This window comes from Hemitrygon akajei, chromosome 4 (genome assembly GCF_048418815.1).
Source record: "Hemitrygon akajei chromosome 4, sHemAka1.3, whole genome shotgun sequence".
In the NCBI taxonomy this organism is placed as follows: domain Eukaryota; kingdom Metazoa; phylum Chordata; class Chondrichthyes; order Myliobatiformes; family Dasyatidae; genus Hemitrygon; species Hemitrygon akajei.
Window position 1 is genome coordinate 41,183,134 of NC_133127.1, and position 12,515 is coordinate 41,195,648.

Below are 12,515 nucleotides of genomic sequence, written 5' to 3' on the forward strand. Positions count from 1 at the left end.
CCCTAAAGGTTAACCTCCAAGCTGAGTCAGTTGTGAAGAAGGTGAATGCAATGTTGGCATTCATTTCTAGACATATAGAATATAAGAGCAGGGATGTGATGTTGAGGCTCTATAAGGCACTTGTGAGTCCACACTTAGAGTACTGTGAGCAGTTTTGGGCTCCTTATTTTAGAAAGGAGATACTGACATCAGAGAGTGTTCAGAGAAGATTCACAAGAATGATTCCAGGAATGAAAGGGTTACCATATGAGAAACGTCTGGCAGCTCTTGGGCTGTATTCCCTGGAGTTCAGGAGAATGAGGGGGGATCTCACAGAAACATTCCAAATGTTAAAAGGCCTGAACAGATTAGATATGGCAAAGTTATTTCCCATGGTAGGGGAGTGTAGGACAAGAGGGCATGACTTCAGGATTGAAGAAAATCCATTTAGAACAGAGGTGCAAAGAAATTACATTAGTTAGAGGGTGGTAAATCTGTGGAGCTTGTTGCCATGAGTGGCTGTGGAGGCCAAGTCACTGGGTGAATTTAGGGAAGAGATAAATAGGTTCTTGATTAGCCAGTGCATCAAAGGGTATGGGGAGAAGGCAGGGGCAAGGGAATAACCAGAAGAATTGGATCAGCCCATGATTGAGTGGCGGAGTAGATTTGACAGGTCGAAAGGCCTTCTTCTGCTCCTATACCTTATGGTCTTATGGAATAAAAGGATCGATCCTTTTCTGCTTGGCTACTAGTGACTAGTGGTGTTCCGCAGGGGTCGGTGTCAGGACCACTTCTTTTTCTGCTGTATATCAGTGAATTAGATGATGGAATAGATGGCCTTGTTGCCAAGTCTGCAGATGATATGAAGATTGGGGGAGGGGCAGGTGGTGTTGATTAGGAGAATGGGTAAGAAAGTGGCAAATGAATATAATGTTGGAAAATGCATGGCCATGCACTTTGGTAGTCAAAATAAATGTTTCTAAACAGGAAGAAAATCCAAAAATCCGAGATGCAAAGGGACTTGGGAATATGATGCTGAGGCTTTATTCAGCACCGGAGATGTTTCACCCTGAGCATGGTGGACAGCTTTGGGCTCCTCATCTAAGAAAAGATGTGTTGGCAATGGAGAGGATTCAGAGGAGGCTAACAAGGAAGATTCTGGGAATAAAAGTGTAATCATACGAGGAATGTTTGATGGCTCTTGGTCTGTACTCTCTTCAATTTAGAAGGATGGTGAGGGGGGGGTTCTCATTGAAACCTTTTGAATGCTGTAAAGCCTAGATAGAGTAGATGTGGAAAGCATGTTTCCCATGGTGGGGAGTCTAGGACAAGAGGGCACAACCTCAGAACAGGGTTGTGGGATCCATTTAAAACAGAGATGCGGAGAAATTTCTTTGGCCAGAAGGTGGTGAATTTGTGGAATTTGTTACCACAGGCAGCTGTAGAGGTCGGGTTGTCGGGTGTATTTAAAACAGAGGTTGATAGGGTCTTGATTGGCCATGGCATCAAAGGTTACAGGGAGAAGGCCACGTAGTGCGGCTGAGGAGGGGAAAAATGATCAGGCATGATTGAATGGCGGAGCAGACTTGATGGGCCAAATGGCCTAATTCTGATCCTATGTCTTGTAATCCTATGGGCTTATAAATGCAAGTTTATTTTTTAATGGTCCTCCTGTACTATTGCTCATTGCAAGCAATTTTCCCATACCCTTTAAATCTGCAGTTGGAGTTGTTCAGAATTTTTAGAGTGATAGTCATAGAGCACTACAGCACAAAAAAGGCCCTACTGCTCATCTAGTCCATGCTGAACTGTTATTCTGCTTTGTCCCATCGACCCCACATGTCAACCACAGCCCTTCATATCCCTGTAGTCCACATACATATTCCGATTTCTCTTGAATGTTGAAATTGAACCCGCATGCACCACTGCTTTGCCCAGCCTTAGCACCTGTCCCGCAACTCCCCCCACCCCCCCATCGTACAGCTTTGTTCTGTCAGTTACTGCAACAGGCCCTAGGAATCAAACCAACCACATCTCTAAACTGGACCAATGAACCGCAGTAGACAAAGAGATGAGTATTCAGAAAAAAGACTATGTATAGTTAGACAGGTAGAACACTCCACAGACATAGCTTTAAAGCTTTACAGAAGTATAAAGTATGCTTCTGCAATTTAAACTGCTTTCCCTCTGAAATGGATGTGCCAACTAATTTATGCAAAGTGCCAACATTAAGAAACATAAGTATAACTTATTCATTATTCTGTCTGGGTTGTCCAGACTCTGCTACAATGGGAAATTCACCTCCTGGTTTAAGTAGTGCCTGTTTATTTCATCTTTTCAATTTAGAATAATAAAAATAGACCAGACCTTTAACAGCAGGTGAGGGAATAGGAGAGGCTCTGAAAAAGCACCATAGAGCCACTAGTGGTGAGAGGTTATAATACTAGCATGGCAATGACTGAAAATACTTTCAGTATGTATGTATTACTAATGTATGAGCAGTTACTGATGGCTCTGGGCCTGTGTTCACTGGTTTGGAAGAACGGTGGTGGTGGTGGGGTTGTTGAGTTTTATATTTGTAATTCATTTAGATCACTTTGTAGAGATCTGTTTTCATTTTGACATGAGTCCTTTTCTGTTATCAAAAAAGCCAAATTAAATCCACTGCGATTCAATGTTGTAAAACAATAAAACATGAAAACTTCCGGGGGCGGGGGGTGTGATAGTGTGTTTTTTTTTAGTATTATTGTATTCTTCATCTTTTGTGATTTTTTTGTGGTGCATTGGATCTAGTGTAACAATTATTTCATTCTCCTTACACTTGTGTATAAGAAATGACATTAAATAATGTTGAACCTTGAATCTTCCCTGAATACATTCGAAAATCTCTATCCCATCCAGTCTTTTCAACAGCCTTGCTCCTCCTGTTCTCTCAGGCAATGCATTCCAGATACCCACATTTCCCTGGGTGAGGGAGGTCCCCCTCAGATACCCCATATAAATTCTTACTGCTTACCCTATAATGACATGCTAGAATATGTTGATATAGTGGTAAAGAATGAACATGGCATGTTTGCTTTTGTTAGTCACGGCATTTGAATTCAAGAATCAGGAAGTTATGTCGATGCTTTATAAAACTCTGGTTAGGATGCACCTGGAGAATTGCACTCAGTTCTGTTTGCCCCATTATAGGAAGGATTTGGAAGCCTTGGCGAAGGTACATAAGAGGGTTACCTAGATGCCACCTTGATCAGAGGGCATATCCTATAAGGAGAGATCTGACAAACTTGCGTTGTTTTCTCTGGAGGAGCGAAGGCTGAGGAAAGACATGATATAGCTTCATAAAATTATGATAGACATCGATAGATACCTGGTTTCCTTTCCTCAAGGATGAAAGTTCTCATACTACGTATACCTAAATTCAAAGGGGATGTGCGGGTGATGTTTTTTACACAGAGAGTGGTGGGTGTCTGAAGTGCACTGCCATGGTGATAGTGGAGGTAAATATGATAAGCATTTGTAAAAGGCTCATAGATAAGCACATACATGTGCAGGGAACAGAGGGATATGGACCTGTGTAGACAGAAGGGCTTAGTTTAGTTGAGCATTTAATTAGTTTAGCACATCATAATGGGCTAAAGGAGCTGAGTCTGGGTTGTACTGTTCTGTGCTCTAACTGCGTGAGGAATCCTGATCATTATTTGGAATCTGGGAGAACTTCCTGTTTTCCACGACTACCAAGCAGGTGAGCGACTGTTCAAAACATTAGAAGCTCTCAGAGAGCTTTTTAACAATTAATGAAATGTTCTTGTAGCTTTTGATAGTACGTGAGAATCCAGCGGCTTGTCAGAACTTCGGATGTGCAACAGATAACATTCTGACTCAGCTTGACTCTTTCATTCTAATGCTGCAGCTGAACAAAAGGTTATTGAAGTGCATCGACCCATTTTATACTGAAAACACTGCGCATTGTTTGGAAGTTGCTAATACGCTGTTAGGTGTGACCTGCTATAAGCCAGAGGTGCAATTTAAGATTGACATGACTGATCCTCTGCTGCCTCTGACGTTGAGGGCTACAGCAGGCGAACAATTATGATACTGGACTAGACACCTAGAGTTAGGAGTTCAACTCCCAGCATGACAGGCTGTAAAAGTAAAATTAATGAACCTGGTAAACTTGCGGGCTGGCACCACAGAAATCAACAAGGCAACAAAAGCTGCCAGATTGCTAATGTTCAACAAAAACGCAACCTGCTACCGCAACCCAGTCTGGCCTATGCATGACTCCAGTTACACACTGTGTGGCTGGCACTTTCTGTCCCGGGGACTGGCGAATGTTGCCTCCCATACAACCACAAACAAACAATAAGGAATCAGGCATTCTGAGCCAGAATGCAGAAAGATTCCCCTTTTAACACAGCAGTCATTTATACTTGCTATCGAAGTAAATACAGGGTCTTGGGAATTAAACATTGAATTGATGTGGGCAAGTTTACAGGTTATCTTACATATAATTGAAAGATGAAGCATGAAATCCTTTGAGAACCAAGTTTCACTTCTCTCCACTTTATGTGGTAGCTCTGACTCTTACCCCTTGTTATGGACTCGAATGCAAATCTACCTGCTGATGCTTCAAATTGACATTGAGGGATTGCATGGTCCTTGTCCACCGAGCCCCTCAGATAGGGCAGTACTGAAAGGAGAAAGGAGAAATCCAGCACAATGCATTGTACTCAGACAAGCCCTGGAAAATAATACTATTTGGTCAAAGTTTATCATCGTAGGCAGAAGTATTTGTACGCACAGGTGCAATGAAAGGCTTACTTGCAGTAGCCTTACAGGCACAGAATATCATATAAGCAGCACTCACAAAAAAAACATAAATTAAACATCAACACAATTTTAGAAAAATACAATCAGAATTTTTAAAGGTTCATTCTAGTGCAAAGTTATCAAAGTGGTCATTGTCTTGTTACACTCTCGTGAGCTTGTGACAGTTGCCTCAAGAACCAAATGGGTGGAGAGAACTCACTGTTCCAGCTCATTATAGTACATAGAACATAAAACATAGAATTTTACAGCACATTACAGGCCCTTCGGCCCACAATGTTGTGCTGACCATGTAACCTACTTTAGAAACTGCCTAGAAGTTCCCTAGTGCGTAACACTCTATTATTCTAAGCTCTATGTACCTGCCTTAAAAAAACCCAATTGTATCCATTTCCACCATCGCCGCCGGCAGTGCATTCCACACATCCACCACTCTCTGTGTGAAAAACTTACCCCGACATCCCCTTGTTACCTATTTCCAAGCACCTTAAAACTATGCCCCCTCGTGTTAGTCACTTCAGCCCTGGGAAAAAGCCTCTGGCTATCCACATGATCAATGCCCTCATCATCTTCTACACCTCTATCAGGTCACCTCTCATCCTCCGTCGCTCCAAGGAGAAAAGAACGAGTTCACTCAACCTATTCTCATAAGGTATACCCCTCAATCAGGGCAACGTCCTCGTTAATCTCCTCTGCACTCTCTCTCATTCTTATGCGTGGGACCTTACTGTGTACAAAGTGGCTGCATTGCTTCTTACGTTACAAATCATTCACGTTTTCATAGCTTTATGCATTATCAACAAGCTGCTGCTCTTAGATTGGAAGCAACCGATTTCATCTGTGCCCAGTGATGTACAGAATGTGTGCTCAAAGAATCTTCGAACAAATGCAACATTCCTACTGAGTTAATGGAATGTCTGCCCCATGATTACTCAAAGTGAGCAGGACCATTCAGGATGCTACTGAGAATCTCGAGTCTGTGCATTAACAGCACTCTGTGTAAATGGACGATGGAACACAACCTCTTGTGAATGATCTACCCAAACAACCACTGAAGCACCTCCTATTCCACGTGTGGAATACCCTCATCATCCACTTCAGTACCCACAGATATCTCACTGTCAGCTCCAAGGAACTGCCTAAGAAGGGGCAGTGATATACCCGAGATACATGGTAGCGTAGCAGTTAGCATGATGCTATTACAGGTCAGGGTGTTGAAGTTTAGAGTTCAATTCTGACGCTATCTGTACAGGGTCTCTATGACTCTCCTTGTGGGCATGTGGGTTTCCGCCAGGTATTCTAGTTTCCACCCACATTCTAAGGACGTAAATTTTGGTAGGTTAGCTGGTTGTTGCAAATTGCCCTGTGATTACGCTAGGGTTAAAGAGGTGGGTCGCTGGGCAGGGCAGCTTGTTGGGCTGAAAGGGCCTGTTCCATGCTGCATCTCTAAATAGAAAAAAACTATTTCCATAGCAACACACACTAAATGCTGGAGGAACTCAGCTGGTCAGGAGTCATCAATGGAAATATATCTATCGATGTACAGTGGACAACATTCTGACTGGTTGCATCACCATCTAGTATTGAGACTCCACACCACAGGATCACAAGAGACTACAGAGGATTGCAGACTCAGACAGCTCCAAAGGCACAAGGACATCTTCAAGAGGCAGTGCCTCAAGAAGGTGGCATCCATTACCAAGAGCCTTCACCACCAGGGCCTACTCTTCTCTTGTTACTACCATCAAGGAGGAGGGAGACCCAATACCCACACGCAAGGATTCAGGAACAGTCCTTTCACTCCATTTTCAGATTTCTAAACATTCCATGAACCCATCAGCACACCCTCATTATTCCTTTTTTTTTGCACATTTATTTTCATAATTATTGTAATATTATATCTTTGCACTATACTTCTGCGGTAAAACAACACATGTCACATTGTCTAAGTCAATGAAAATATATCTGTTTCTGATCCAGAATCTCAGCAATTACTTCCAAAACCAATCTAATCAAATTCTTTTATTTGTTGGAGACACAAAAGAATACAGATGCTGGAATCTGGAACAACACATAAGAATGGGTCAGGCAGGATCTATGGAGGATAATGCACAGACGATATTTCAAGTCAAGACCCTATATCTGGACTGTTGTGATCTTCATCAGATGAAGGGTGCTGGCGCAAAATATCAACAGTCCATTTCCTTCTATGGATGCTGTCTGACCTGCTAAGTTCCTCCAGCTTTTTGTATGTTACTTTTTAGTTATTGTCCATTAGATATGGAGTCTGTGACTGGATCTTCACCACCCAACAACATCAAAATTCATGAGAAATTCATATACCTCTAAGTCTACAAAGGAGACAAAACAATGTATTGTTATAAAGATTGGAATGAAGGGATTGAAAACTTGTAAGTAAAGCTAACCTCCTTTAATGCCATCTGTTCATGATTCTATTCCTCACTCCATCAAAATGCATAAAATACTCATAACATTGTTAGAGCAGGATCAGCATAGTTCCTATTTGCTGAACAACCTTCCATTTCATTTTAGAATTTCATGCATTCCCTGGGAGTTATTTTAAAACTGAGGCACAACAAAATCTATAGCTGCTATATTAATGAGGGAAAATATATACTTGACTCAAAACAATATTTCATGTTATTGTTACCTTATTGATCAGGTCAGTAACATTTCCACAATCAACAGTGGAGATTCTTCTGTGCCTATCCTGTTTTGTTTTAAATACTGTACTTAGGTGTAGTTTTAATCTATTGAATGATACAACATGTTACTAATTCATAGATTTTTTTCTTGTTGGCTAGACTTTGTGGAGCTCTTGCACTTTGGTGATCAGACGACTCTAAAGTAAAATCTTTATCCAATATTTTTACTTATTTTATCTTTGTTAGTTACTCAGCATATGCATGGTTCCAGATAATTATTCCCTAACACAAAAAAGCAGCTGACTTACAAAAACACTTTATGTTACTCTGCAGGGGCAGTTAGTGAAGCCATCATCTGAAGTATTTATTTAGCTGTTTTAGCTGGGTCTTTATGGGCCCATAATAAGCCCTTACTTCTTAAATCAGAATATTTAAATAATTCTCAAATTTAAAACTGGACATCATGACTAGCATTGCGGATAGCGTGATGCTATTACAACTCAGGGCATCAGAGTTTGAGCTCAGTTCCGGCGCTGTCTATAATAAGCCTGTACGTCTATTCCTGTGAGCATATGGGTTTCCTTTGAATGTTCTGGTTTCCTACCACGGACCAAAGACGTACTGGTTAGTAGGCAAATTTGTCATTGTACAGGATTAAATAAGTGGGTTCTTTGGCAATGTGGCTCATTGGGCCAGAAGGGCCTGTTCCACACTGTATCTCTAAATAAAATTTTTAAAAAAGAAAACTTTATCATGATTTTTCAGGATGTACTTCAGCACTTGGGCCCTCACCAATCCCAGAGAGACAATTGACACTGCATGCTCCCTCTCCAGATACATCCTTGAAACAGGGCAGGCAATCAGCTTGGGTGGAACCTCCGATAACCAACTGCTTAGACCTTGGAGTAGAGCCACAAACAGGGCCCGCAAGATACAACTTAACAAATTAACTGGGATCTTCCGCCCAAGAACTTCGACTTTGCATTAAAAGTGTCAGTCCAAGTTGGAGTCATACAGCACAGAGACAGACCCTTTAGCGCAGTAGGTTCACATTGAACACTGAGCATCTATCAATGCCAGTCCCATCATTTTATCCTCCCCATGCTCTCATCTACTTACCCCACAGATTATCACTCACTAGGACGCTAAAAGTAAGTTACAGAGGCCAATTTGTTAAGGCATCTTCTACAGAAACGTGTGTGCCTAGTTGCCCCAGTGGAATCTATATGGAGCCATGTAGTCAGTCCAGTTTTTGATAGGATTCCCAGCTCTCAGACAGGGAATCATTTCCCCTGCTGCCTATCCCTGAATCAGCTGAGTTCTGGCAGGGGAGAGATGGTATATAGGTTTTTTCATGTGATAACTCAATTAGTTGACACGTACTTCATTGTTCTTCAGTATGTGGGTTGTTCAACCCATTGGTTACAAAATTGAAACAATTCTGTAAATTCTAAAACCTTTAATCATACTAATTATTGTACAGTACTTCATCATTTATGCTTTAATTTTAAGAGTCACAGAGAGTTAAAACTCAGAATTAGGCCTTTCGGTCCAGTTAGTCTATACTGACTATCCATTTACATGAATCTACTTTCTTCTACTTCAGCCCCATCATCCCTACTGGGACACAGGCCACCAACAGGAGCTCACCGGAGACCTCTGAACTGGGCCAGTCAGCTGGTGGTCCTGAATGATAAAAGATTGATCACCTGTGTGGCTTCCACAGACTTGTGATTTTCCCTACATGACTTCATATGTCTTTGAAGAGAGCAGCTTCCTCTCCTCTAGGGATGAGGTCTTTGGAACTTCTGATGGCGTTTCTGTAGTACTGGGATGGGACTGCTAATCCCATGCCAACCCTTCTCCTTTCGTAGCCAGGATTGGGACTGCCCGTGGCAGAGTTAATCCTAATCACTAGTCAAGAAGGCACAGCAGGATCTACACTTCCTGAGAGATTGAGGCATGCAAAGCTCCTTTCCCCTTTCTAGCAATGTTCTTTCAGAGCACCATCTTTTTGTGCCATGGACCATTCCAATTAAGCGAGGGGATCATGTCTGGCTGCATCATTGTGTGGTAATGAAGCTGCAAGGCACTGGACCGCACAGAGGATAGTAAAGATCGAGAGATCATTAGGGTCTCATTCATCCGCTATCTGTGACAATTACCGGGAGCGTTGTAGACAAAGGGCCGAAAGCATTTTTCAGGATCCCTACCACACATCCCAGAGTCTCTTTGACTCACTACCATCAAGAAGGAAGTATAGAAGCATCAGAACTAGGACTGTGAGACTGGATAACAGCTTCTTCCTCCAGCCTGTGAGACTAATGAATACATTGCCACCACCAAGCTTTCAAAACTAGGACAGCAAGCTGCTTACTCTTTACCTGGGCTGCACTTTACTACATGCATTTTGAACTATACTTTTATTACCTACATTATAGCATTATATTTTGTTTTATGTGCTGTGTGTGATAAATGTTGTGTGGGTGTACCATGCTCCAGAGAAATGTTTTGTTTGCTTGTATATACGTACAGTCAGATGATGATAAACTTGAACATGAACTTAGCTGCTGCAACAGTTAGTTTATTGCCGACTGTATCTCTTCCCAAATCTGCTCCTGTTGATCATTTCATCCCTAAGGGAGTAAACCCACATCTTTTCCTTCTCCCTTCCCTGTTAGACATTTTGGTGACTGTTCTACTTGTGGCTTTTAGAACCAGAATCAGATGCATCACCACTGACTTACACAGCAGAAAAATTGTTGTTTTGAGACAGCAGTACAGTGCAAAGACATAAAATTAGTATAGATTGCAAAAATATATGAACAAATAGTGCAAATGAGAAGAAATAATCAGGTAGTCTTCATGGGTTCATGAAATGATTAGAAGTCTGGTGGTGGAGGGGAGAAAGTGTTTCTGATTGATTATTATTTTGGACCTTCAAGCTCCTATGCCTCCTCCCCACTGGCAGTAGTAAGAAGAGGGCATGTCTGGGTGGTGAGGGTCTTTAATAAGGCACCGCCTCTTGGAGATGTCTTTGATAGTGGAGACAATTGTACCCATTATGGAGTTGGTGGAGTCTACAATCCTCTGTAGCTGCTTGTGGAACTGAGTTCTTGTCTCTTTGCATCTACCCCATGGTAATTGTTTCATAATCTTACAGACTCTGTGCAGGTCACTCCTCCATTCTTCCTTATAACACTGGAACAGTCCTGCAGATCCTTCTTGAAAGGGAACGATGAGGGAACACACACCAGTCCTCATTGAGGGATCCGAAGTGGAAAGAGTGAGCAATTTCATGTTCCTGGGAGTCAATACTTCTGAGGATCTAACCTGGACCAAACCTGCAGCTATGAAGAAGGCACAAGGCCAGCTATATTTCATTAGGAGTTTGAGTAGATTTGGCACATCACCAAAAACATTTGAAAATTTATACAGATGTACCATGGAGAGTAGTATCACTGGCTGCATCACTATCTGGTATGGGGCGGGGGGGGTTGCTACTGCACAGGATGAAAATAAGCTGCAGAGTGTTGTAAAATTAGTCAACTCCTTCATTAACACTAACTTCTGTTGTATCCAGGGCATCTTCATGAACAATGCTTCAAAGAGGCAGAGTCCATCATTAAGGACACCCATCACCCAGGTCATGCCTTGTTCTCACTGCTACCATCAGGAAGGAGGTATAGAAGCCTGAAGCCACACATTCAGTGATTTAGGAACAGCTTCTTCCCCTCTGCCTTCTGATTTCTGAAATGACTTTGAACCCATGAACACTTCCTCCCTACCTTTTTTACTTCTATTCTTGAATTACTTATTTAACTATTATATGTCGCAAAGTCAAAACATTTCACGGCATATGCCAGTGATATTAAACCCAATTCTGATTCTGATTAAAACACTATTAATCAGCTGACCTTACTCTGCAGTACGAATAGCAATCGGAATATGAGGAGAAAATTAAAAGGTTTCATATTTTTTCAAAGTCAGAGAAAGAGAATCCAGAAGTGAACCAGGTTTTTTCTTACATATGACAAATGGCAGATGAGTTTTCCCAATACAAACTGTGTGATTATGGTAAGGAGCTTTGCTGAACACTGGTTATTAAGAGAGTTGGCTCAGCCACTTCAACAACAATTATTCTTCCCAAAATTTATTTCAAAACATAAGCAGGCTGGCCAAGGAGAATTGTATATTACAGCCATTTTAGAACAGGCACTTTTAGGCTGATGGTTTAATTTGCCTGGGAGGTTAACCAATTCTGATTAACTCCTTCACTCACTGCCTCTGTACGCACACGGAGGCGGAGAAAAAGGTCCAAGTAACAAGTACAGTACAAGTGTGAAAGACAGGTGACATAAAAGGAACAGTCCAAACAGCTTAGCTTCAAAGAGAAGATAATTTTAGCTGTTTATCGTATTTTCAAAGCACTCATAAGTACAAAACGTGCAATTATAACCCTTATTATTCACAGATTTTAATCGTGAAGCATCAGGTCAAGATTGTATCTCACTCTCATTCTCTCTCTTTTGATAAATGGTAGCTTATTTTGCTAGCCAGCACAACTTTTCTTGGGGATGACAGAATGTCCCAAAATATTCCAAACACATTATCTGGCAACGTGAACTCTGGCCTGACCTGTGAGAGTGCACAATGTGCATTCCTCACTCACTGCTGGTAGTGCATAGTGTTTATAAACAAAACAATCTCTGAGAGGGACGGGCAGCTCCTTCTTTCTACTTCAGGTTTCCTCTGTACATCTTTGGTTGACAATAAAAATCAATCATTAATTCTAAATTAAATCAATTAATTCTAAATTCTGAACAGAGAGCAGCTTCCGAATGCAAACAGGATTCCACTTTGCATTCAGAAGAGATGGAAAGAATCAATACACCTGTTAAATCTTTGTACTCGGTTTTTATATACAGTTACATTGCATCTATAGCACAGGAACAAGCCATGTGATTCAATTGGTCTTTTCTCGCCTTCACCCTCCACACAAGTTTCCACCCATGCTATTCAGTCTAACTCTAGCAACGA

General features: G+C 41.6%; 1 protein-coding gene across 8 annotated transcripts in view; it reads right to left on the reverse strand.

Moving 5' to 3' along the window:
- Positions 1 to 12,515, reverse strand: part of bmpr1ba (bone morphogenetic protein receptor, type IBa) — a 544,116-nt gene that overhangs the window by 249,076 nt on the left and 282,525 nt on the right. Inside the window, exon 1 of one of the 8 annotated variants that reach the window (XM_073042443.1) lies at positions 4,571 to 4,589. The exons of the other annotated variants lie outside the window; for them this stretch is intronic. The gene's annotated coding sequence lies outside the window, so the exon portion shown is untranslated. Of the gene's footprint in view, positions 1 to 4,570; positions 4,590 to 12,515 lie in introns of those variants that run through there. 8 annotated transcript variants of the gene reach the window in all.